Source organism: Wyeomyia smithii, chromosome 3 (genome assembly GCF_029784165.1).
Source record: "Wyeomyia smithii strain HCP4-BCI-WySm-NY-G18 chromosome 3, ASM2978416v1, whole genome shotgun sequence".
Taxonomy (NCBI): Eukaryota; Metazoa; Arthropoda; class Insecta; order Diptera; family Culicidae; genus Wyeomyia; species Wyeomyia smithii.
This window is the reverse complement of record NC_073696.1, coordinates 185,244,734-185,272,454: the sequence shown is the minus strand read 5'-3', so window position 1 is coordinate 185,272,454 and position 27,721 is coordinate 185,244,734. Positions and strand designations below refer to the sequence as shown.

Sequence of the window (27,721 nt, the reverse complement as noted above, 5' to 3'; positions counted from 1 at the left end):
CTTAAATTAAAAATCTTTTGATCATTTTCAAATTATCAAGATGAATGTAAGAGCGTCCGAGTAATTTACATGTGACTTTTAAAGTGCTCGAAACTGAGACAAATACTTTTAAATTGAAAGCGCAGGTTAACAGCGTCACTATCGCTTAACCTTTTTTAAATTGCAAATTACTTTGGCAGCACAGCAAGTACAGAAGAATATTTTCGCTAGCGATAAATCAATCATTTCCTAATCTTGTGCACTTGAAAACTCGGCTCCTATAATATATCTAGAGAAACATTTCAAAAGGTCCTATCTGCTTTGATCGATTTTTTATCAATCACTTTCATTCAATCACCACAACTCATTAAACACCTTTTATGACGCGATATTATACAAATTTATAGCGGAGGGATCACTCTTGCCTTCTGAACGAAAACTACGCTTGGGAGAGTCACTAGAGCTGAACCATTACCAAAATGAAAAGACCCTCCGGAAAACGATGAAAGCAGATAGGACTTTTTGAAATGTTCATCTAGATATCAATATTCTAAAATATGATACCCGACAACCACGATGATATTTTAGTATATTTTTTATGTGACAGGAACCTCCCCCAGCCTGTCCTCCTTTTCAACCCATACCTTAAGTATTCCATAAACAATACTTTACGAGATCATTGACACGTAAACCATTTTTCGGCAGTAAAGGAAAAGCTTTGTCAATCCAAGCGTCTGTCCACCAAGATGGTGCATCTCAAAACAGCGTCAGATGTTAGGAGCGGGTGATCAACATCCTGGTGTCAGCGTGAAACCCTAAACAGAGCTGACTCGATGGTCCACCGGCGAAACAGGGGGTTGAGAAAGGCCCAACAAGCCGCCTCATTAAAATAAAAAGTTACGAATGATCAAAGTGAACAAATAACCCGGCACAATTTACAACGACCATGGCGACGAAAACGGACTGAATTGGAAACTCGGAACATGGAACTGTAAGTCGTAATGCTTCCCGGGCTGCGGTAGGATCTTCTACGACGACTTAAGTCCACGCAGGTTCGAAGTCGTAGCACTGTAGGAACTTCGCTGGACAGGACAAAGGTGTGAAAACAGCGGGAATCAGACGGTTACCTTTTACCAGAGTTGTGGTACTACCAACGAGCTGGGTTCCGGTTTTGTAATACTGGGTAAGATGCGCCAAAGCATGATCTGATGGTACCCGATTGATGCTAGGATTTTAAACTAAAATTTGGAGGCCGTTTCTTCAACTACAGCAACATTAACGTGCATTGCTCACACGAGGTGAGACTCGACGAGAAAGAAGCGATCTACGCGCAGCTGGAGCAAGTGTATGACGGTGTGTGCAAATAAGCTTTTAAATATTTTTTTCAAAACTGGCAAATGCACGTAAATTTTTTTTTGTCAGCGACGGAAGCAACTTTTTTTTTGTTTTTCTACACCTTTTTTTAACTTTCCAGCTATCAATAATTATCGATAGTTATCGATAAAAGCCCGAAACTATCGATAATTTTCGATAGCGATTTTGAGCGATATTTCCTATCCCAGCTTCTAAAACACGGTGATGGCTAGAGCGCTGCACAGGGTGATTGTCAGGATTTTGGAGGATGAAACATTACCGGACCAGGGGTCACCACTTATCCATTGACTTTGAAGTAGCGTATGACACAGTTAAACGAGGCCAGCTATGACAAATTATGCACGAACACGGGTTCCCGGACAAAATTACGCGATTGGTCAGAGCGACGGTGGATTGTGTGATGTGTTTTTTTTTATTTCAGGTTGAGAGAAAATTAGCTGCCAAACACCTGAGAGACCAACCTCAGGTAGTGTGGAGTTTGACCCACTAAAAACCCTCCAATCTCCAGTCCTTAATACTCCCCGGGACGACCGCTAGTTATCGCTTCAGAGAGCGGCTTTTGTTAAGACATGCTCAGCGGCCTTTTCCGCATCCACGCACTCTAGGTATATGTGAGATTCCACATGCCCCCCCCCCACAACCTGTGTAGATACTGCCTGAAGCAGCCATGACCTGACAGGATCAGTGTCAGGTGGAAGTTGACTTCTCCGTGACGCCACCCAACCCATCCACATACCACCGGAATAAGTCGTTGCGTCTATGTACCCTTCGCGGAATTGGGCCATTCCTGCTGCCATATGATCATCAAGAATGATCTTCTTGTACCCCGTATGCTACTTGTGTAACGTTGGTCGAAGCATTCTGTCCTCCCTGATGGCTATGCTGGTAGGCATCATGCCGGACAAGACGCAGATTGCATCGTATGACACTGTACGAAACGCACTCGCAACCCTCAGGCACATGAGCCTGTAGGTACTTTCCAGTTTACCACGAAAACTGTATCTAGCGCTTTGAACCACACTGGAACCCTATACCTAAGTATGGAGGAAACCACGCTGACAAGAAGGTTACGTTTGCTGCCATTCACCGCTGAGCTATTCAACATCATTCGAGATGATGCAGCAATAGATGTTGAAGCCCTCTTGCAAGCATAGTCGATGTGATTCCTAAATGTGAGCTACTCGCCAACAATAACACCCAAGAGCTTCGATGATCGCTTTCAGGTAATAGTGCAGTCTCCGACTCCGCCTGTTGCTCTGATTTGCGATTATTCACAACCGTGACCTCCATCTTATGGTGCGCTAACTCCAGTTTCCTGGAGTGCATCCAGTCTTCGACCTTGCGTATACAGTGCGCGGCCGTCAACTCGACGTCCTCGATCGACTCGCCGTAGGCCTCTAGCGTTATGTCGTCTGCAAAGCCGACGATCACAACTCCTACAGGGAACTTAAGTTTCAACACCCCGTGACACACGATATTTCACAACATCCGTGGCAGGATAGAACCTTGCGGATCTTCTGCGGTAATTAGGACGCACTTCTGACGTTCATCCGTGTTATAAACAAGTACTCGATTCTGGAAGTTATTACAGCGACACCGGTTCATGGATGCTCCTGAGTCCAAACGCTATGGAGTCCCAACTGGTGCTATTGAACACATTCTTCACGTCGAGCGTGACGACTGCGCAATAGCGTATGCCTTTTCTCTTGCACTGGAGTGCTACCTTCCCCGTCTTGGTGACGGGTAGGATAGCGTCCAGCGTGAACCTGCTCTCCGTGTACCTCACCAGTCTGTTGAGGATAATCCTCTCAAGCATCTTGCCCGCAGACCTGTATACCGATGTGTTCCCTGGCGGTTCCTAAGCCTTCGGCAGTAAGACCAATCTCCGGGAAGGGGCAGTCATCCAGGCACCTCTGCATGACTGTCCTGAACAGCCCGGGGGCCGTTTTTATCGCGAGCCTGATAGCCAGGTTAGAGATTCCATCAGGTCTCGGTGTCTTGCTCACCTTTAGGGAGTTAGTGATCACGATGAGTTCCTCATTCGTAACCCTTACCTCTCTCTCGACCTCGACATGGCTGTTGTCGCTCACGGATTGGATGTTCGGCAGGTTGGCCGATCATCCCTGATCTGTGTCTGAGAGACTGGAACGACGGGCGTGAGACTCGACTGTCGGAGGCCAAGGACTGGGCTCGTGGCGTGGGAAGAATCCCCAATAATACACTCCAGTATCACTGGTGATCGTTCTGCAGGCGCCAGCACGCCTTTGGACGGTGACGAAATCGAGGTGGTGGGAGAGTTTATATATTTGGGCTCACTAGTGACTGCCGACAACACTATTAGAGAGATTAAAAGGGGCATTATGGCCGGAAATCACGCTTACTTTGGAATACGGATAACGCTTCGATCGAACAAAACTCGCCGCTCCACAAAGTTGACCATCTATAAAACACTTATTAGATAGGAATGGCCAAGAAACATGGACGTTGTTTGTTGAGGACCAGCGTTCCCTTGTAGTTCTCAAACGGAAGGTACTGCGCACGATCTACAGTGCGGTTCAGATGAAAAATGGGACATGGGGATGAAAAATGAACCACGAATTACATCAGATGCTGGGGGAACCTACCTCATGGTTACAATCGGTGGGCTGGGCTTGTCGTAGGGATGTCGGACGAACGTCCAGTCAAAATGGTTCTGGATAGCGACTTAACAGAACGCGGTGTAGTAACGCACAATGTGTACGGTAGATGGACCAAGTGGAAGGAATTCTTTGCAGACTAAGCAGCCTGCAAAAGTGGCAACAGTGGCGGAACTAGACCGACGGGAAATAAGCGAGAATAAAAAAAAAATTATCACTGAAAAAATCTCCAATATCCAGCACGTATTCCTTCAAAATTTTTCCAAACTTTGCAAAGTCTCGATCAACACAACAGTTTTTAGGATACATTAAAAATTGGGATACTAGATTTAATTGGCGCCTTTAAACATTTATTTGTATAGAGCCGTGTCAAATAAATGTTGTGAAAAAAAAACACCAGAAAGACACGCTTCTCTCCGAAATCCCGAGGTCTGACCGAGCCGCAGTCACTCTATAAATAAAATTGAAGTCAAATTTTATTTCAATCCCCAAACATTCAATTTCGCTAAAAAAAAAATTCGCTGAAAAAATAAAATACATGTAAAATGGGAACTATTTTTCTAGTATTTTCTTCCAAAAATAACGATTATTTTTACTGATATAAGTGGCCATAAACTGTTGCAAGCACTAAAAATTGCGTATTAAGGAGAAGGTTTAGTCTAGCATTTATCGTTGTTTTTTAAAATTAAAATATATCACGGTTTAATCAACCAAAATTACTATAATTTTCAGAGCACCTGGAAACTTTATGGTGTTCCATAAAACAAGCCTTCATTGATCCATTGATGAATTAAATTCAATTATAATCAATACAAATTTAATGCTCTCAAGCCTCTTGCCAATAACACTTACCCTCAAGAGCTAACTTTCCATTCCAAATGGTGCATCTAATACTACTCACTCCGATCATAAACCGAATAAATACCGCTACGGAAATGTACAGCTGCCGCAGTTCCACCTAGGATCAATGAATCGCATTCACAATTACCCTTTATACTTAACATATTTAATTAACCGAACCGAGAACTACACAGCTCGCTGCAGATAATTATTCACTGGGAATTTATTGCAGCACACATTAATCTTTTCTTCACCTCCTTCATCACGGGTAGCACCGAACTGTTCTCGAAAGCCACCATTATGTACGAGTGCTAGACGGCAACACAAAGCGGCTCAGCTCAGCTCTCTGAGGCGCCCTGAAGTGCCCTGAAGGAAAATAGCATTCCGTCACGGCAAATTTAAGACATTGTTGATTTGGTTTTTCCAGTGCACCACAAGGGACACAGGAAAAAAATCTGACAAATGTGTGTGTGTGTTTGATAAGGGAAATGTATTAGAATGTTTCAATCAAATTACTCCGAAATATTGAAACATACAAGAGAAACATTCACCGTTTAGTAGGTAGGTTTTGGTGTGGGGCATAATTTTTACATAATTTTTCAGAAACACATAATTCTGTCTTTCACTGTTGCAATGAATGGGAAAGAGTATATGTCACAGTCACACTGAACGGCATTCTTCACATAGAAATGTATTGAAGACATCACCTACGAATGGCTGTGATTAAGGATGCGCTTAGAGATTGAAAATGATGCAATTAGTCTGTCGTGTGTGCTTCTGCAACTTTTGCAACGTCTATGAGGAGGCCAGACCGATGGCGGTAGTAGGTGCATTAAGCACGTGTGCGCACATAATCGACATGATGATCAAAAATCTGTCATGTGTAATTTAGTTGCGCTTTTTTTGTTTGGGTTCAGGTCAGCGTTGCTGTGCCTCCCAACTGTAGAAAATAATGTATCAATATCACAACTAGTAAAGTGCACTAAAATAATGTTTTGTTTATATCCAATGAATAATGGAAATTCTAAACATTGTTTAAAGAATAATCTTTTAATTTACAAACAATTTTTTAGATTTTAGGCATAGACCTACTGATGTCGAAACATTAAAAGTTGTTTCAAATGAAACTATTTTCAATTTTCAACGAAGATGCAATCCTCAACTAAGCATTATTATCAATAAGTCAGTAACTATGTTAGTTGTAAGATTAATTCCGTTTCCTCGACAAATAAGTTTGAATCCGAGCGAACTATAAAACCTTATTTCGAAAGCAAATAAATCTTAGCAAATACCTATTATTTGAATAATTTATTGGATTTTTTATTGAACTTTTTTTAGTTTTTTTTTAAATCTCTTAAAAATAATACACTTGAAATTGAAAAAAAGTTATGCTTCTTATGTCAGCAAAAGTGCAAAAAAAAGAGATAATATTTATAGCAGGTACTTAAAAAAAGCTAAATGACTGTCATAAATTTCTTCAAATCTTTTTAAAATAGAAATGAATGCGTTGTAAACAGTCATCTCTTATTCTGTTACGCCACAAAATATAGGTACTTACGGTCGATCTGCAAATCGGTGCATCGCCTGCAGCTGGCAGCCTAGCGCCTCTGCGGAGCCCCCTCCTGTAAGAAGGCGGCACCTTTGGCACCTATATTTGGCACCGTAGTTAAAATCCTCCTAACAATTGATGTTGTACTGACAACGGTCGCACCGGTTTGGTTCACCGAGTTTGTCGTAGCTTGAGCCCACGCTAGGTCCGTATCACTTCCGTTAGGATATTCACCGCGAAAGCAGCAGCACTAATAATTTCCCTCAGTATTTTACGAGTGCACTGTGATTGAGTGAGGCTTATACTTACTATGCACTACCTTATCAACACACATGTTATACGTCGAGATGCAAAGCCATTTATATGAATTAGACCAGATTCTTTAACTACACTAACACGCTAAAAATCTGCGAATCGAGTTGCAGACGCGTTACGGTGCTATTATTATTATTATTATTTGTATTAATATTATGACTATTTACTAGTATTATCGAATAGAAATAGGATGCAGGACAAATTTACAGATGGTATGAAAGGCCAAAGGGTCAAAACTATTTAGTTTGCTCATACGCTTTCGGTAGCGGCTGGGTGGCACTTCCCGCAGCAAATATCGGCTTAGTTTCCATTAAATTTCAATCTACCGAACACTGAACTTAATTCCTGGGCGCAATTTAACGCACAAATGCAGTTTATTTCACTTAATGTTCCCATGTAATTATGTTTTCCCTTTCTTCTTATCTTGGTTCTACTTTGGCAAAGGACTTTCACTCCTAAACAGGGGCGCTAAATTATTCTCACCAACCCCTCCGGGACAATTATTCTTCTTTTCTCATCTGTTTGCAACGCAGAGACGGACATAGAAATCTGTTGTGCAAGAGAACAAAAACTTTTCCTATCCGAAGAAATTTAAATGCTTTTACTCCTTGTCCGTTGTCCGTGACAGTAGGTGTGCTCCTGTCGGTCTAATCGTGTCGACTTCGCTTGCAACTCAACCACTCGCTTCGTTCGAATTCATTAAAACTCATCAAATGCAATTATACTCCTCTGCCTTCTACTCGACACTTGTTTGTTCCGGTTGATGCGTTTCCGGTGGCAGCTTGCTTTGTATTCCGAGCTGGCAGCGATATCTAGGTAGAATTTATGTGCTTGTTTCGCCCATCACAACCGTCAGCAACCTGCAAAAAGAGAAAGAATTTTCTGAATTGGAAATGTAAAAGTTTTGCTCTTCTGCGGAAACTTTTTTCTCGTCTTGCAAAAATGTTAGCTCACGCCCCTTTTGGAGAAAAAGTCGATGCATGTGCATGGCCCTGCGGAACACAATGCTGCAGATTGTGATTTCACTAAGTTGTAGGATCACCTAATAAATTTGTCGCTTATAAGCAGTGGCACGTTACCAAAATAAATTAAATCTCGTTTGTTTATGTATGCTCATACTCATTGGTACAGTTGATGTTGAAAAAACATGAATTTAAAAAATACATCCGAACCAACTTACAGTGTCGGACATAAGTTAAGCAACCAGGCGGTACAACAGATAACTTCTATTATTGCTTGAAGTATAATCACTTTTGCAAGTATTTATTCTATTCATATGATAGCTATAACAACAAGCAATCACACACCATGTTGTAGAATCACGTTGTGAAAAGTTTGTTGGCAACACTGCTCAAAAATGTAAATAAGTGCTTAAGCTTCTGCGACATAAATTAAGCAACTGGCAAATTTGGTAAACAAAGTGGTCGATACAGATTTTTTTTTATTCATCTATGGTCGATAAAGGTTATCACGTGGACAATTATTGCTATTTTATATTTTTTAACTTTCGAACTTAAATTTTTGATCAAATATTGTTGGATACAGGTGTTTTTATTGTTTGTTAAAGCATTGAGCAAGGTGATTAATAGAAATGTCGCGTAATGTATACAGTAACGATATGAAACGAAGAATAGTTGAATTAATCCAACAAGGACGTACCCAAAAAGAAGTAAGTGAACTATTTGGTATTCACAAGTCAGTGGTATCCCGCATGCTGAAGCGATATAAGGAAAGAGAAACGGTTGAAACGGCTGCCCGTCCAGGTCGCCCGAGGAAAACTACTCCACAGATGGACCGCGTCATTAAACATTGCTCTGAAAACGACTGTTTAGCATCAGGATCAGAAATAAGGAACAATTAAGGCTTGGATATAAGCTCACGAACCGACGATTGCGAGAAGCTGGCTTATTCAGTTGTAGGCAAGAAAGGCAAGGATTCTATTTGCTGAAATGTATTTTAACTGGACTGCTTCCAAATGGGATACAGTATTGTTCAGCGATGAGTCCAAATTCAATCTGTTTGATTCTGATGGTATGAGGCGAGTTAGACGACCGCTTGGTAACAGACTGAATCCTCGGTATTATAGGAAGACCGTTAAGCATGGTGGAGGAAGCTTGATGGTTTGGGGCCCCTGCATCGCATTGACGGGATAATGAATGGCGTAATGTATAGAGACATCGTGGAAACTGTAATGCTACCCCACGCTGAAGACGAAATGCTGCTGATTTGGAGGTTCCAACAGGATAATGATCCGAAGCATACATGTAAAATTGTGAAAAAATGGTTCCAAGAACGTAAAATCGAAGTGTTACCGTGGCCATCGAGCTCGTCTGATCTAAACCCAATTGAAAATTTGTGGGAAATTGTAAACCGTCGTGTTAGAACGGGAGTTTCATACCGAAACATAACAGAATTGTACCACGCACTCTCTAAGACTTGGAGCGAAATTCCGAAGGAAACAATCGACAAATTGATTGAGTCTATGCCTCGACGATGCCCAGCTGTACTGAAGGATAAAGGATACGCAACAAAATATTAGGAAAATCAGCTATAATTATTTGATATCTTTGAGTTGCTTAACTTTTGTCGCTTCAAAAATCATCGTATTTCAACTTTTTCTGTACTTAGCTAATATTATTCAAAATAAATAACTAAAACCTCTCTGAAATGATGTAAATAAAACAAACTTTTCATTCTCCAAACCCAGAAGCAATGAGTGTTACTTAAATCTATATTTTTTGAGACTGGTTTGCATATCTCAAACTAGTTGCTTAACTTTTGTCCAACACTGTATGTCATAGACGATGTTATACTCAATCGTAATACTTTTCAATCACATAAACATTGAAAAGAAAAACCACAGTTTGTATAAAATTTAAAAATAACTTTTATGGTTTTTAGACGAAAATTGAAGAGTGACAACGTTTCAGGGAGCTACTTTGGGCACATCAATCTATAACCGGTGACAACAAAAATGTTGAATTGTTTCGCTATCAAAAAAAAGATAGATGTACTTAAAGAAAAACCGATTTATTTCTTATGAAGATACATTCAATACCAACGAAAAAAACATTAAAGAACATTTAAGGAGAGTTCGTCACCGGTTTTCCGAAGAAACTTTCACATGATGCCGAAGCAAAAGTGTTGTACGACCTTCACGTCGACTTTTCGAATGCTTCTCTCGATTGTGCCAATCAACTGTTGGCAGCAGCTCGTAAACGGTCAGCATTTTCATTTGATTTCGCTTCCTTAGCGTGCTTCACAGTAGGCTTTCGCTCGTAAATGTAAAACAACCGTCGCCTCTCACACAAAGGACAGGATGGTCAATCGCCACTCGCGCATCAAATAGGTTTTTTTTCCGTCTTGGGTATTTTCGTCACTGCAACCAATTTTTTGATATTATGTGACAAACAACACAAGAGATGCACACTGTCATTTATTTGGCGATGTTATTTTGGCCTATTTCTGTCTACTTCGTTCTATTTATGTTGAGAAATATTAATCTTGTATGCTCAATGATACAGGTGATTTCCGGAATCACCGCACACAACATGCGTAATTCTCATTTCTAGAAAAAAAATCCAAAATACGTTTAAGGATAAACGTCGAGGTGGCGAGTTGTGAAGAAATGGAATCAAAATGTTCTTCAAACATTCGTTTTGGTGCTCAACTTTTTCCTAAAGTTTGTGCAATTCAGTTAGCACTGTACAATGCGCTTGCACGAAGCTTCTTGTTTCGACGCCATTTCGAACACAAATGAACATAACAATAAAATGCGATGGTTTACCTGTTAATCCTTTGTTCACGAATCAACAGTTATCAGCAAGTTTACTGGAATTAAAGACCATTTCGAGAACAACTCACCAGTTGGACTCGAATTGGACGTAAATTAATTTCTAAAGTGGATCCATGAATGTTGATATACACATTGCTGAGGGTTTTATAAAACATGCTTGTGGAAATAGAGGGACCCACGGGAACATGCTCCAGAGTGGCCTTTTCAAGGACAACTCAGCAGATGGACTCAAGATGTATAAAAATCTACTCCTGGAGTGATTTTATGAATTCAAATTTTTTAATTTTTTTACGGGTCTAGATCGAAAATCGGCCAAGAATTGAAGAAGTAAGAAGCATTTCATTTCGGTGGGTACCCTGCCGAGTGTTTATGTGTTGAAATTGCCGAGTAGGTACATTACGGCTAAGAAAAGTATACGAAATCGCTGGTCTAAGTGAACCAACGTGCCGTGATTGGTTCCGTTGCATTAACCGTTATGTGCTTGACAGGGTACCCGGGTACCTTTCTAGGTTTTAGAAGACGAAATTTCAACTTCACTGCATCAATAGTGATAAAAATCAGTGACATCTTAAAGCATATTAAATGGCAACTTTTGAAAACATGAGTTTTTATATAGTAACAACTGCTGGGACATGAATTCTTCTGCCCCTTGCATGCCAAAAGGGGTACCCGGGTACCCAAAAATCGACATTTTTTTTGAAACTTTGACAATTTTCATCCAATTTCGATAGTTTTAGCATTAGATTCAGTAACTTCTCTACTCTGGAATCAGTGTCGACGGTACTCTGGAAGAATTTCCTCATTGCCGGAGATCCGGTTTTTGGGGATATGTGTCGAAATGGAGGAATCTGTAGAGCGCGAATAGGCATAAATTTTTGACGTGGTTTTAATTTCACTAGAAAAACTCGAAAATTATATTCATTGTGGTACATTTTCTAAAATATCAGTAGTGCAATAGTGTTTTATTGTTACGTGCTTGAGGTGTTGTCATTAAAGTGATTCAAGAATAGAAAAAATGCTATCCCAGATCGATTCGGCATAATGTCCTTCAAACCTTCAGCGGAATAGTAGAAACAGACGTTCGTGGCAGCATCAGAGCTCCACTAGTGTTTGGTAGTTTTTCTAGAACGAAGTAGGGTTGTTTTGGAACAAAATCCGCAACGGAAAAATTGACAGTGACATCAGTGAAAAATTTAGAAATTAAAAAGAATGGCCACCATCATTTCATCGCTGTCGCGGCGGGCGTTTAAGGTCAAAATATTTTTGTTTTCGATTTCAGTGGCAGTTTGGTCCCGCAAGGCCGAACGTCGACAAGAACGGAATCCTGAATGGTGATTTCGTTCCATGTGATCGTTGACAAGAAAAATATATGGAAATCATTTTTTTTTAAATGGTGATATCATTTTCCAGGATCCTTTCAAGTACTGGCTGTGTTAATGTAAACTAGACTAGACTAGACTAGATATGTCCCGAAATGGAGGAATCTCATGAACATTTCAACAGAATTTCACTATTATTGGTTCAAAGTTCATCTGTTTTCACATGCATTTTTATGGTTTTGGGTGTTATAGACATATGCCCCCAAAATGGTTGGAACAGATTCCACCATGGTTTTTCGTAACTATGCTAAAATAATTAAATAATACAACGTCACACACCATCCAATATTGATATATTCGGAACCGGGATGACATCTGAAGGCCAAAAACAGACCCTCGACGTCATTTTGGATTCCAAAATGACGACTTCCGGTATGTTGGTGAGAACCAAAATTGGTTGAATACCATCGAATATGGGTATTTGCATAATCGAGGTGATGCCTAGAGACCGGAATTCAACTCGTTTGGAGCTATTTTGAAATTTAAGATGAGGACTTCCGATTTCCGGAAAACAACTAAAGCCAACAAAAAATAACCTCATATGAGTAGTTTCGGAATATTCAAAATAGCCAGAGGGTCGTTTTCAGGTCTCTGGACTTCATTTAGATCCCAAAGGTACTCATATGAGGTGTAAGAATATATCTCCGGAAAACCGGACTGAAATCGGATGAAAATTGTCAAAGTTACAAGAAATTCAACTCATGGGTACCCAGGTACCCCGTCAGGTATGTAAGGGTGTTTTTGTGTCGAGCATACAACGGTTAAAGATAGTAATTTCGATGTCAACGACTGTCCACGTAAAGGAAATCCAAACCCCTTCGCGGTCGCTGGATCCATGCCAAATACAGGACTTACGAGCAGGTCTCTACATTTTCGAAACAAAACAATGAAACTGAATATCTCGCGCTGTCATTTCGATTCGAACAGTTTCACTTTCATTCGATTCGTTTCGGCTAAAGTCATCGAATAACTTCTTTCTCTCTTTCCCGTCTGTTGTTCATCGGATCATTTCAAATGAAACTGATGACTATCTCAATTGACGGAGACAGTGATGGAGAGAGAGACTCTTAACTTTCCTTCAGCGTCTCAATTGGAATTAGCACTGCATCGCGTCGTTCGATGATAGTTTTCTAATACCGCAAGCTGTAGTTAGAACGGCAATGGCATCCAATAAATACATCACGCAAGTTCCAATCAATACTTCCTCCCTCTTTTCTATTTATGCGTAAAATAGTCTCCGTCAGCGCTCATTGTCATTTTCAATTGAGAATCATCATGTGAGTGTGATGGTGATAATCTTCGCTTTCAATTGAATTGCTTTCGACTGAGTTTTATGTGACTCACGAAGTGGTCGAAAATTATAGCTTTTCAATTCAAAGCGACGGGTCAAGGCGTCACTATAACCTGATAATTGTCAATTGAAAATGACTTTGTCAGGCTCTGCTTAAGAGTACCCGTATTACGAGTTACCCGTCAAGCCTTTTCTAAGCGGTTGAATGCTCTGGGAATGATAAAAAAATAAACAAGAATCATGGGTTCCTTATGATTCAAAGCGAAGGGACGTTGAGCTCCAATTTTTCGTATGGGAACAACTGCTCCAGTGGTCAAAAGGGAAGGGTTTTCTCCATCGCATCATGACGGATGGTGAAAAATGGATTCATCACAGTAACTCAAAGAAAAGAAAGTCATGGAACTGCCCGGTCATGCTTCTCAGTCGTCGGTTGAAACGAACATAGAGAACCACGTACATGGTAGCTTAGGATTAATTTACCATCTTCAATTCAAAAAAATTCAGGAACTTCCGCTTTGTATAGATCCATAACGGCGCCGGCCCCATCCTTACGGGATCAGTGGTGGTTTTTATTAGCGCAATTGAGCCGAGCACGGCTACAGTACGAGTAGAAGCACGAGAAAGTGATTCTGTCATATAAAAACGCTCAACTTCATACTGTTATAGTCGTTGAAATTTACATAGAAACGCTTACCCTCAATATTCCCCAAATATCGCGCGAATTTAACTAGTCATTCCAACTACGACTAAGGGTGTAGAAACAATAGCCAGCTATAAATAATAGTCTCTACTGAGTAATGTACGAAGTGCGAGAATTGTATAAGCGATACAAAACTTGATTCTAGAACTACGTCTTTAACGTTCTGCGGTGGTGTAACGAAAACACATCTATTGGAAGTTGTGGGTTCGAGTCCCACCTGCTGAACTATATTTTTCGTAGTTTCTACAATAATATTTTCAGTTAATTTTATTTTCTATCTTCATTACTACATTTACTTCTTAAACGAAAATATATCTGTTCCATATATTCACATAGTGATTTTTTAGTGTGGAAGAATAAAAATAGCAAATAACCATGGGAGAACTGTACCAAGCTAACGACACTCTGAAGTTCTACGAGAGGCTGAACTACTCCCGCAAAGACTAAGTGCCGTAATGCGAAATGTACAGGAGCTTGGACAGCAACCACCTTACTGATGAGTGTGAGGTAGAAGCAGCATCTCGATGAACGGCGATCCAGTAGAACGCGAGGACGGTACGGAAATTGATCTTGCTGCATGAGCAGAAGACAACAGGATTCCAGCCTCCGATCATCTTGAGGTGGAGGAGGAGATTAGCCGGCTGAAACACAATAAAGCTGCTGGAGTTGACCAGCTTTCCAGCGAGCTGTTGAAATACGGTGGAGAAACACTGGTTAGAACCGTGCACTGGGTGGACTGAGTTAGAAGAATTTTTCGAAAATATAAAAAATTGCACTGGGCTTGCAAGGGTTAACTCTGACAGGTATGTGAATCATGCAAAAGTTGCGTTTAAGGACACGTTAATATTGCCTAGTGTTGTAAGAGCAATATCTTTTGATTAGTATTTTTCATCACCAGTTTTCAGGTGATCAATTTCACCCCACTGATCAATTTCGCCCCATTCCACGGTAATTGTCAAGACTTGGGAGGAAAAACCGAGTACCGAAGGAGTAGATGGAAAGTATTTTGTGTCCCATCTATAAAAAGGAGACAAGCTGGAGTGCTGCAATTGCTAAACGCCGCCTACAAGGTACGGAGAGTACTCTGCCGTCGACTATCACCATTTGCGAAGTAATTCGTGGGGCACTATCAGACGGGATTCATGGGTGCCCGCACCACCACGGATCAAATATTCGCGGTTTGGCTGGTTATGCAAAAATGCCGCGAACACAACGAGTCCGATCTATTCATCAATTGCAAATCGACTAATGACACAATCGATCGAAACCAGCTATGGCAAATTATGCATGAATTTCCAGACAAACTAACGCGGTTGTTCAAAGAGACGATGGATCGAGTGATGTATGCAGTTCGAGTATCGAAAGCACTTCCCTAGTAACAATGTTGGTTTTATCGAAGTTTTATAGCGCTTAATACAGCCGAAATAGCGCTATAAAACTTTGATAAAACCAATTTTGTTACTTGGGTTTCGAACTCTTTCGAAACTCGAAAAGGTTTAAGGCAAGATTATGGTCTCTCGTGCCTACTGTTTAATATTGCCCTGTAAGGTGGGACTAGAAGAGCGCGGATTAACGAGTGAAACGGTAGTAACTGCCAACAGCGATACCAGCAGAGAAATTCATCGGCGCATTATGGTAGAAATCGCGCATAATTTGGTCTCCGAAGGACGCTCCAATCGAGTAGAATTTGCTACACTGATCAAACCGGGAGTCCTCTACAGCCATGAAACATGGACTATGCTTGTGGAAGACCAACGCGCCCTTGCGATCTTCGAGCGGAAGGTGTTGCGTACCATATTTGGTGGACTGCAGATGAAGAACGGAACGTGGAGAAGGCGAATAAACCACGAACTGCAGGAGCTGCACACCGCTAAGATTGGTAAGGATATCGGACGATAGCCCAGTAGAGATGATTCTTTAAATCAATCTGTCAGGAACGAGACGAAGAGGTGCACACCGGACGAGGTGGATCGGTCAGGGAAAACGACATACGAACCCTACGCAGACTGCAAAGCTGGCGCTACACCCTACAGCCGTGGACCGAGTGGAATGAAGATAATTCTTATGTATAGCAAAGGCCACGGCTTGGGACTGTTTGATAAGTGAGTAGTTTTTGCAATTCAAACCATGGCTTCACCAGTCATGAAACATTTTTCAACAACAAAAAAGTTCCCTTTTGTTCTGGAAACGAAAACACCATCAGTATGATGTGTTTAAGATAACCATACGTTTGTTTGTAGCTAAATTTCATTCTAATATTTATCCCGCAGCTCTCATTAGTCGTACGAGTTCAAAGCGCATGGGTTATTTGATACCACTAGTGCGACGAAACTGGGATTATTTGAAGATGAACAATTGTATATTTTTAGAGAAAATGATAATCAAATATCGCTAGCGTCGAAAATGTGTTCCGTGAATGCTTTTTGACGTGGGACTACGTCTTTCTTCACTGTACTAGGGTACATTTTGTGAAAACAAAAATGAGCATGAAACGTTTTGGATTGGCGGGATGAAAGATTTCAAATGCGAATAGCTGTCACACAACTGTAAGCAAAAACAGCAAAGCCTTGGTGCTCCATTCCGTATCGGAACTCGACCTTCTGTTAATTATACACAGACTTCGCATCCAACTGTTAAGTGTACAGGACAATTGCGGGGCTAGCGCTACGATCCTACTGACACTAACAGTCTCTCCCGAGCCAAGACTCGAACCTACGACGACTGGCTTGTTAGGCCAGCATCGTACCTCGAGACCAGCTGGGAGAGTACCGAGTACACAGAACTGTACCGAATTCAATAATTCATATTTTGTTGGATAGCCAAAAAATACAAGAATTTTGCAAAATGATAACTATCACCACGATTGGCGCATTTTCCTAAAGCAGATATCAAAAAAGTGGATGAAACGATTACAAGCGTTGTTTCAAAAAATACATAGGGGAAAGTAGGCAAGGACGGACACCCTAAGGTTTAATCTAAATAATTACTTAGGTATTGCTATTTAGATCGCAGTAGTCATACAAATTGAAACTTAAGGTCATTTGTTTTCATAATCATTTTTGGTATTAGTGAACTTCCTCCAAGTTTTATGTGTTTTGGGTCTTCAAAAATAAGGCTACAAATTGCTGTTTTTTGACATGGTTGGGAAAGACGGACACTTGGGGTGGGTAAGATGGACACTACGAAGGTGAAGGTGGACACTCACAAAAAAGATGTAGTACGTTCAGTATTCTTTTAAGTTATGTGTTAAGTGATGGCCATACATTACTCTACGTTATTAGAGTGCATCTATACATCACGTGAACAGTTTAAGAGGATGGGTTTCGATGAAGGCGAAAATTCTCCGCCTATATGGCCTGTTCTAACTGCTAAGTGATTAATATCTGCTGGTTTCTCTCGCGGGTGTACTTTGTGAATATCTGTAGTACACAACAGATGCTACATGTGAAAATTCTTGAAAAATCCGTGTGTCCATTAGACTGGGACACAGTTGTATGGGAAAAAAGCGCTGGTGTAATTTTTTCGCTCCAATGCACTTTTCGTGTTCCTTATGGGTCCTGTAACAACTGTGTAACTTTTCAGATCGATCGGTGGAACCCCTGATTTGCGCCCGATTTTTAAAGTTTCCATACGATTTTATATGAGAAAATCCACTTTTTCAAAACTTATCCTCTAGAAATTTCCAGTTGGCTCCTAAAAATATACCAATACATGATATTTGTAGGAAATTTTCCTGGGAATAATTCTTCTGAAGACTGTAAGGCGCTACAAAATTTGTAGAAAAAGTTTTTCACCTTAAACTGATCGAATGTCTGACGAACGGCTCAACATTGAATTTTTCCAGCAACACTGCTGCAGCATGCTGCTGTTGCAAACTCAACAACGTGATGAGAAACAGTTTCGCGTAGAATTAAGCTTGAAAGCGTGATTTTTCGCTCATAGTATCTTCGGAGAAAATGCTTAGAATATCAATCCCTATATTTTAATAGTATTCGTTGTGTGATTCATACCCCTAAAAGTGAGAAATCAGCTTTCTAAACACCCCTACGTAGTGAAAAACATTTTCGTGTGGAATTAAGCTTGAAGGTATGATGTTTTGCTCACGTTATCTTCATTATTGGAGAGCTTGCTTAAAATATTAATTATTAAGTTTTGATGTAGATTGATTACTCCCCCTAAAAGAGGGAAGTAAACTTTCTAAACACCCACGTCGTGTGACTGTGGTGTCTTTCAGAAAAGAGTTTGGTAGATACATAGCTACAATTTGTGCAGATACATGGCTAGCAGGTCACTACGAACCACGGTAAATGAAGTCTATTGAAAAAGAGAAAAAGAGAGTATTGATCTTTGGGCGGGATGTTGGTTGAGCGGGCACCAAGGTGGGCCGCTGAAAGATCCGAAACAACTGGAAAAGGGTAGGTTTTCAAAGTTTTTCTTTAGCTCCCCGAAAATGGAAACAGCTTTGGCTACAACTTAATTTTTATTACTGATAATTATTGCAATTTATATTGATTAAAACATATACAAAAATTCAACAAAAAAAGGTTATCACCTTTCAATATTTCAGAGGCTTTTGTTGTCTGTGGGATTCGACAACTTGTAGCAAATAATTCTGTTGATCGGGGTCTTTTGTTATTTTGTTGTTGTAGTCGCTGACAAGCTTCACGGCCCTTTCTGCAAAATCATTCACTACTGCAATTGCCTTCACGCGTTCTTGTGCTTCCAGATATTGTTTATTTGATTGCCATTTTTCAGGTTTTTCTTTAAAAAAGTCCGTTGAGATTTTCATGATTTCGAAAAATCGTTTCGTTGCCTTCGTTACAAAGTTAGAAAGTGTAGAGTTTTTCTGAATGTTATCAGCCTTTACTAAGACTTTAGCATTCTCAAGTTGTTTTGCCTTCTTAAGTTTTTTTTTGCTTCTGTTTACCTTTTTTCGCTACTAGAACAGACGAATGTCTTCTTCTTCCTCACCTGTGTATACCTCATTGGTTCGTAGTGACCTGCTGGCCATGTATCTGCGCAAATTGTAGCTATGTATCTACCAAACTCCTTTCTGAAAGACACCAGGGTATGATCTATTGAATTGGCACCAGAACCCAAGTTGTCACACGAGGTGGGTGTTTAGAAAGTTTACTTCCCTCTTTCAGGGGGAGTAATCAATCTACATTAAAACTTTATAATTAATATTTTAAGCAAGCTCTCCGATAATGAAGATAACGTGAGCAAAATATCATACCTTCAAGCTTAATCCCACACGAAAATGTTTTTCACTACGTAGGGGTGTTTAGAAAGCTGATTTCTCACTTTTAGGGGTATAAATCACACAACGAATACTATCAAAATATAGGGATTGATATTCTAAGCATTTTCTCCGAAGATACTATGAGCGAAAAATCACGCTTTCAAGCTTAATTCTACGCGAAACTGTTTCTCATCACGTTGTTGAGTTTGCAACAGCAGCATGCTGCAGCAGTGTTGCTGGAAAAATTCAATGTTGAGCCGTTCGTCAGACATTCGATCAGTTTAAGGTGAAAAACTTTTTCTACAAATTTTGTAGCGCCTTACAGTCTTCAGAAGAATTATTCCCAAATTTCCTACAAATATCATGTATTGGTATATTTTTAGGAGCCAACGGGAAATTTCTAGAGGATAAGTTTTGAAAAAGTGGATTTTCCCATATAAAATCGTATGGAAACTTTAAAAATCGGGCGCAAATCAGGGGTTCCACCGATCGATCTGAAAAGTTACACAGTTGTTACAGGACCCATAAGGAACACGAAAAGTGCATTGGAGCTAGTACTTATATTTTGTCCCACCCTAGTGTCCATCTTTCCCTACCTTAGTGTGTCCGTCTTGCCCGACCTGGTTGTAAATATTTTAAACGATCGTAGCTCTTCATCGAAACATCGAAAATCTGCTGGATTTTCACTAGAAAACCGAGGAAAGACTAATTAAACACTTTACTATTGTGAACAAATGAAAACACGTAAGTTTCACGAGTTTTTCACTAATTTCCATGGAATAAAAATTACATCGAATTGCGCGTTCACGAAAGTATTCTTTGTTTTACTTACAAATTTGACAGTTTGCTTACTGAAAACCGATAATGCAACTCAAAAGCATTAACACACTATAAAAAAGGTATTCGCATCACTCAACTATCATAATACATTCTAGTTTGTGAAATATTGAAAGTGTCCATCTTACCCGCAGTGTCCGTCTTTACCTACTTTCCCCTACATATAAACTGGTACTTTGCTCGTTGTTTCAATTCACCCATCCATTATTCGGAGGGCAAAGCGGGCGGTTCTTTCTGAAGCAGCAGAATGCGGGTAGTGGCAAATATTGGTCGCTTACAAAAACGCACACCATCGAATTGAATTTCTTGTTCGTTAACTGGCCAGCAAAGCGGCGCACAGCGCGTTCAACGTGTGGGAATGCGGGACAAAAATCAAAACAGCCATTCAGGCCATTTTTTCAATTTGTGTAACACTACAAATGTTTAGTACTGATGTGAGCTACTATTTGCATAAACGACGTATATGAAATAACTAATCGAAAAAGTGTCTCAAACGCCACTTTTTTATATAGAAACATAAAATGATCATTTTCGAAGAATATTATCCATTTCAAGATTAAAGGCTTGTGAAGCATGTTTGAATTATTTCTAGGCGACGCACACTGTTTCCAAAGCTGTAAAAACGTGATCGAAATTATTTTGTCCTAAAAACATTGATTTTAGAGCCGTAACGTCTTCAGCAAAGTTGTTCTAAAAATAATATAGTGATTTTCTAAAATTTTTCAATATTCTACAATGTTATTTACTATAATAAAACACACATGTTCACCGAAGAAAGTTTATTTTTATCCCTCAAGTTTATTTAGTTATTAGAGATTTTTATTAAAATAATGAACTTATTTATATACTTATTTATTCTTAACTTATTTATTTCTTTTTTTTTTTGTTAGAGAATTAGAATTACTTTGTCCATTGATGTGAACTTTTGTAATAGATTATATTTTGTTAATTGAATAACATTTTTTTTTTATAAATGTGCTTTGAAAACACACTTTTGAACATTCAAGTGTATGATAACAGATTTTGATTTAATTCTATACTTTTTATCATTCTGGCATATCAAAAATATTACGGGCTTTGGCATTTCTATCAAGTTCAGATATATTTGTGTTACCCGTTTGTCATAATCGTTTGATCGGGTATATGTAAATGCGTTTCATAACAGTAAATGCGTTTCATAACCGTATAGGTGAGCTTACGAGGTTGATAATGTCATTACGATATGTCTTAAATATGTATAACACATATCAACATATGGAATTTGTTCAATGAGAAATTCACTTTTTTGATTTTTGTCTATGGAACGATGCACTGTGATGCTTCCAGTAAATAGGTTGATTTTTGGGTTTAATTTTAGCAGATATTTCGATCGTAACAGCCATTTCGCCTTCACAATTTATTAGCTATAATTACTTCAAATGACGTACAGCAAATGTAAAAACCACTTATATAGCTCGAGGTTTTACCAACAATACAGTTCTGACATTTTTGTGCGAAAAAATTCGTTCAATGGAGGTGCATGGTATGTGAAGTTTCGAGATATCATGCTTATATAACCTTCCTTCTGGCTCATGTTAGGCAAGTCAAAGTCACATTCATACCACAAAAGTCAGATCCAGACCCACTTACATTTTGATGCGTTTGCTTGTTTTCTCTTAGTCTAGTGCTAGTCCATCATTGTCGGTAGCATGTGTGAACTCGATAATCACCAGTTTTCTCCATTTTTACAGAGACGGGTTGAGTTTACAAATAATAAAATTAAATTTTCTTGAAAACTCTTTGCAGACTGTAGATATAAATAGTTGGAAATGACGAACAATTATGTAGGACATCCTGAAATTTATTGCAATTAGATATATTGTTCAGAAGTTATGCAAAAAAAAAATGTGAATCAGACGTTCATTTTTCACGATTTTTAGAGCAAATTCTTAAATAAAATTAGCAGTAATACCTAAAACTAACGCAGAATCATGAAACGTGTGACTTTTTTGAGTTTTTGGGCAATTTAGTGTTTGTTTGTGTATGTGCCGTTACATGGGCGTTATGATAATTACACTGGTCGACAAATTAATATCTCTAAAAAAGGAGAAAGTTCCACCTATTGTGGTAACTATTGCTTCTGAATTTAATATATTTAAAAGAGAACTTTCTACGTTTCTCTCCGACGTCAAAGTTACTTATCAATTTGGCCGAAGAGGCGAATGCCGTTTACTGGCCCAAACATTGAAAGATTGGAATCATCTTGTTCAGTATTTAACTGAAAAGATGTATAAATTTTTTACATATGATACGAAGAGCGCCGTTCAAGGTCGTATTGAAAGGTCTACCCAACGATCAAACCGTTGATGAGATCAAAATTACTTTGAGAGAATTACTTGGTATAGCCCCTACCCTAGTAATTCTGATGAAACAAAAATCACGAGGCGAAAACAGTCAGCGAACTGGAATTTCCCTTGTAAATTATTTAATTCATTTTAACCGCAGTGAGGTTAATAACTTAAAATTTTTTGAAAAAGCACATGCTTTATATAAAGTGCGTGTAAAATGGGAATTATATCGAAAGTTTGGCGGTGGTGAAAAGCATATCACCCAACGCCGTGTTTGCCAACGTTATGGCCATGGTTCAAAGTTTTGTAACATGGACCAAAAATGCCTCATTTGTGGAGACTCTTCTCACAAAAAGGACACATGTCCTGTGAAAGAGAGTAAAAATTTTCGCTGTGCGAATTGTAACGGCAGCCATATGTCGAATTTTTATCAATGCCCATCCCGTTTAGCAATTGTTAAGGTAAGGCAAGGTAAACAAAATTCAAAACAAAATTCTCCAAGCGTACCAGTGACGCATAGTTTACCTACTCCTTTGCATACTCGTTTAACTTATGACCGTTAATATGGGTAAGCAAAACACGCTAGAAAATAATTGTACACCTATTACTCCAGCTAATATTGCTGCCGAAAATATTTTTTCTAATGTCAACTGCCTGGGGCCTATTACGGCAGGTAAACTTTCTTTTTTGCAACAGGCAATGTTCGATCTTATGAACGCCATGTTGCAGGCAAAATCAATGTTTGAAGCCATTCAAATAGGCACAAATTTTACTATTAAAATTGTTTCTAATTTAAAATTTAGCAATGATTCAAATAAAACAATTAAAATATTAAATTGGAATGCTCGCTCATTGAAGGCCAATGAGAATGAGCTTTTTAATTTTTTATCAGTAAATAATGTGCATATTGCAATTATTACTGAAACATTTTTGAAACCTAACATAAAATTAAAATATGATCCCAATTACGTGGTTCATAGATATGATAGGATTCAGGGTTCCGGCGGTGGAGTTGCAATTGTTATTCATCGCCAAATCAAACATCGTGCTCTTCCCCATCTTGAGACGAAAGTTATTGAAACTTTGGGAATTGAAGTTCAAACTGAACTTGGGATTTTATTTATTGCCGCAGCATATTTACCATTTCAAAGCACACGCGAGCACAAAAATTATTTTAAAGGTGATTTACAAAAACTCACCAGAAATCGTTCGAAATTTTTTATAATCGGCGATTTTAACGCTAAACATCATTCATGGAATAATTCTCAAAGTAATTCCAATGGCAAAATTTTATTCAATGATTGTTCTTCAGGATACTATTCTATTTTGTCTCCGAATAGTCCTACATGCTTTTCTTCTGTAAGAAACCCTTCAACAATTGATTTGGTGCTAACAGATCAAAGTCATGTATGTAGTGATTTGATCACACATGCTGACTTTGATTCTGACCATCTTCCAATAACTTTTTCTTTATCACATGAATCAGTTTTGAACCCTATGAGCTCTGTTTTTAATTTTAACAAGGCTAATTGAGAAAGATACAAAACTCATATTGAGAGAAATTTCAATAATGAGCTTGATTTGCAAAACGAAGTGAATATTGATTCCGCTTTGGAAGCATTAAAATGTGCAATTGTTGACGCCAGGAATTATTCTGTTCCAAAGGCTCAAGTGAAATTTGATTCACCAATAATTGACGAAAATCTTCAACTTCTAATTCGTTTGAAAAATGTCCGCAGACGTCAATATCAACGTTCTCGTGACCCTGTTTTTAAAACTATTTATAAAGATTTACAGAAAGAGATTAAACATAGATTTACTCTTCTGAGAAATCAAAATTTTGAGACTAAAGTTGAAAAATTGAAACCATATTCAAAACCTTTTTGGAGGCTGTCGAAGATTCTTAAGAAACCTTCAAAGCCTATTCCAGTTTTAAAAGATGGTGAACGTTTTCTTGTATCCAATGAACAAAAGGCTCAAAGACTTGCTCGGCAGTTTGAGAGTGTTCATAACTCAAATTTGAGTTTTGTGAGTCCTATTGAAAATGAAGTCACACGTCAATTTGATTTAATTTCTTCCCAGAATTTTTTACCTGCAGAAATAATTGAAACTAACTTGAATGAGATTAAATCAATTATTAAAAATTTCAAAAATATGAAAGCACCTGGTGACGATGGAATCTTTAAAATACTAATCAAACATCTCCCTGAGAGCACAATGGAATTTTTAGTGAAAATCTTCAATTGCTGCCTTAAAATTGCATATTTTCCCAAATTATGGAAAAATGCAAAAATTACTCCAATTTTAAAACCGGATAAGAACCCAGCTGAAGTTTCAAGTTATCGACCAATCAGTTTGCTTTCTTCAATAAGTAAACTGTTTGAGAGAATTATTTTTAAACAGAATGATGTCACACATTAACGAAAATCCAATTTTTGCAGATGAACAGTTTGGATTTCGCCATGGGCATTTCACTACTCATCAATTGCTCAGTGTTACTAATATGATACGAGCTAACAAATCTGAAGGTTATTCCACTGGAGCTGCTCTTTTAGACATAGAAAAAGCATTCGACAGTGTTTGGCATAAAGGTTTGATTGCGAAATTGCAAACTTTTAATTTTCCAATTTTCCTAATCAAAATTTTAAAAAATTATCTTATTGATCGAACTCTGCAGGTTGTCTATCAGAATTTCAAAATCTGATAGATTTCCTGTCAGAGCAGGTTTGCCTCAAGGTTCAGTCTTGGGTCCAGTCCTGTACAATATATTCACTTCAGATCTTCCTGATTTGCCTCCAGGATGCACAAAGTCATTGTTCTGCGATGACACAAGCATTTCCGTAAAAGGAAAAAGTCTTCGTGTCATATGCAGTCGATTACAGAAAAGTTTAGATTTTTTTCTTCCTACTTGCAAAAGTGGAAAATCTCTCCCAATGCTTCTAAAACTCAATTGATAATTTTTCCGCATAAGCCTAGGGCTTCTTTCCTCAAGCCAAAAAATAATCACGTTGTCAAGATGAATGGGATTATTTTATGTTGGTCCGACAAGGTTAAGTACTTAGGACTAATTATGATAAAAAACTTATTTTCAAAGAGCACAATGAGAGTATACAAGCCAAGTGCATCAAATATACGAGATGTTTATATCCTCTCATTAACAGGAATTCTAAACTTTGTTTAAAGAACAAACTTTTGATTTACAAACAAATTTTCAGACCAGCAATGCTTTATGTTGTACCGATCTGGTCAAGCTGCTGTTCTACAAGGAAGAAAACGCTCCAAAGGATTCAGAATAAAATTCTGAAAATGATTTTGAAGCGTCCTCCTTGGTTTGGTACACTCGAATTACATAGACTTACTGGTGTTGAACCATTAGAAGCTATGTCAAATAAAATTATTAACAATTTTCGACAAAAATCGTTGCAATCCTCAATTGCTACGATAAGCTCTCTTTATAGCCAATAAGTTAGCAATTAAGTTAGTTGTAAGTTTACTTCCCCTTTTCTGACAAGTAGGTTTAAATCCCTATGAATGATAAGTCCTAATTGCGAAAGTAAACAAATCCTAACAATTAAAATTACAAATTTCTAACAGTGTTGAGAAGTCACCATTTGTGATTGGACACACTAATATTTATCATAAATACTTAAGCTAAAAAAAAAAAAAAACTGGTCGACAAATTGAAAAAAAATGCATTCAAAAAGCTCAATCCGGAAAAAAGAATGATTAGATAGCTATTCAACCATTCCTATGATTCTTGGTGCCCTTTACCATTACCAAAACATGTCAATTTACGTGAGAGATCGCATAGTAATTGCTCGCCGGGTTTGTCGCTTCAACGTTATGTTGACGAGAAAACTCATTTAAGTTTCTGAAAAAAAGTTAGTGGCTAGGAACACCAAAATTCACAGGAATAGTTGAATAACTATAATCTTTCATTTTTTCCAGTTGCGCTTTTGGAGTGCACCCGTGTTACCAGTGTTATCTACGAGTTAATACAGTTATTTGTATAAGGTATTCTGAAAAGACTGTCCTCTGATAAAAAAAAGTATAAAGAATCCATTTTTTTTTTTTATTTTTCGAACAAAAGCTATTCGGTTCAGGCCATGCCCATGTGGTATAAATTTTTTATAATTACTCTCATAGTAATTCGTTCGTCTCGTTTTTTCAGAATGATTCGAGCTGTTTGGGTATTAAAAAGCATATTCTAATTCAGCTCAAAATTGGAATAAATCCATACAGATTCAAGTCCCCTGCGGAATGTAATAACAGCTGAGTTGAGGCGTGACTTTCATTCCAATTCAAACTCTCATAGTAAGTATAACTTGACTCAACACGGTTTCAGGCCTGTGGAAGAATAGCATAATTTTGCTTTTGGTCCCAATACTACCTAGCCATAAAATTTATTGTTCTAATCTACATCATTACATTGAACTGCGAAATATCTGAGAATTGTTTCATGAGGTGTGAGTGGAAATATCAATTCAATGCAACTACGACAAGGTTGAAAGGTAAATTCCATGACTTCAGCGACACTGAACTTTTATTGAAGGAAAATTATAATAAGTGCAAATAGCTTTCCCTTCGTTTCACATTCCAAGCAGCATATTGAATTTTGAACTGTACACTCAAAGTCGCCCATGGTGGATATTTCCCGCCCGATTCCGCAGTTCGATTGAATGTTCCATCAAATTACACCATTTCCGGCTGTCGGTGGAGTGGCGTGGTTACGATGTTTTCGAGCGGAAATTCAATCACCTGACAGATCGATGTCTGACTGCAGGCAGCGCGTGGGGGTTCGAAAATTGACGAAAATTTTCGCCGACTACAGAGTGTCCACCGTCGTACATCAATTCAATAATACGTACGTGCGGGAATCATGAATTTTAGATTAGCAAAGCTGACTGCAGTCGCATCGCTTTGCGGGATATCCCTTTTCGTTAACGCTACTATAAAACACATGTATGTTCAGATATGTTAGTAGCTGGATATTTAAGGACATGTTGGGGACAACATGAATAGTTTTATGATTCAGTACCTATACCTTCTTTCATTATTTATTATCAAATCCACTCCACTAATACGATAATAAAATTTTCTCAAATATCAATGACTTAATAAATAATTGTCAAATGCCAAAGCAATGTTTTGAATTTTTTAAACTTGATCTGTGTAATCTTTGATTATAATGCTACAAACAATTATATAAAATATTCAAAGTTTGAAATATAGCATATTTATTAGAAATAAACATTCGAGATACCTTCTGGATGATTCATCGAAGCAATTATTCAAATACCGATACCAGTGCATTACAGCTTAGAAGAAAAAGGACACATTCGTTGTTGGTTAGTTAGATTCATTTATCCACAGTTCCCTAACCCAGCTAACTCTAAATTTTTGGCACAAAACTGTCAGCGAATGAGCAAATATTAGCGGTAGAGTATCATGAACTC

At 38.5% G+C, this 27,721-nt stretch overlaps 1 protein-coding gene across 2 annotated transcripts in view; it reads right to left on the bottom strand.

Moving 5' to 3' along the window:
* Positions 1-27,721, bottom strand: part of LOC129732103 (acetylcholine receptor subunit alpha-like 1) — a 353,242-nt gene that overhangs the window by 306,301 nt on the left and 19,220 nt on the right. For both annotated transcript variants that reach the window (XM_055692618.1, XM_055692619.1), the window contains exon 2: positions 6,388-7,553. The gene's annotated coding sequence lies outside the window, so the exon portion shown is untranslated. The remainder of the gene's footprint in view (positions 1-6,387; positions 7,554-27,721) is intronic.